Source organism: Arachis hypogaea, chromosome 14 (genome assembly GCF_003086295.3).
Source record: "Arachis hypogaea cultivar Tifrunner chromosome 14, arahy.Tifrunner.gnm2.J5K5, whole genome shotgun sequence".
In the NCBI taxonomy this organism is placed as follows: Eukaryota; Viridiplantae; Streptophyta; class Magnoliopsida; order Fabales; family Fabaceae; genus Arachis; species Arachis hypogaea.
In genome coordinates, this window is record NC_092049.1 from 3,335,404 (window position 1) to 3,336,070 (window position 667).

Sequence of the window (667 nt, forward strand, 5' to 3'; positions counted from 1 at the left end):
AATGTTCTTCTCAGTTGAGCACCCTCAAAGCAACGGACAGGTAGAAGCAGCCAACAAAGTTATCCTAAAAGGGCTAAAGAAGCGACTCGAAGGGAAGAAGGGCTCATGGGCAGACGAGCTAGCCTCAGTCTTATGGTCTTACAGAACCTCTCTCCAGTCATCTACCGGCGAAACCCCATTCCGACTCACATACGGGGTCGACGCGGTCATCCCAGTCGAAATAGGGGAGCCGAGTCCAAGATTACTTCTTGGGGAAGGAAACGAGGCAATGAGAAAGACCTAGTTGACGAAACAAGACAAATGGCACACCTGATAGAGACAGCAATCAAGCAAAGGATAGCCCTAAGATACAACGGCAAAGTGCTAAGGAGAAGCCTCGGGGAAGGCGACCTAGTCTTACGACGTAACGACATAGGGCCGCCAACCCTAGGAGAAGGCAAGTTGGACGCAAATTGGGAAAGACCTTACAGGGTCAGAGAAGTCCTCGGAAAGAGTGCATATAAGCTAGAAAAGCTAGATGGAAGCGAGGTGCCGAGGACATGGAACATGGCAAACCTAAAAAGATTTTACTCATAGGAAAAAGCGACCTGACGGGCTGAAGACCCCTTCACATCCACTTTAATTTTTTCCATTTTCCTTCGTTTCCATTTTCTTTAATTATGTATCA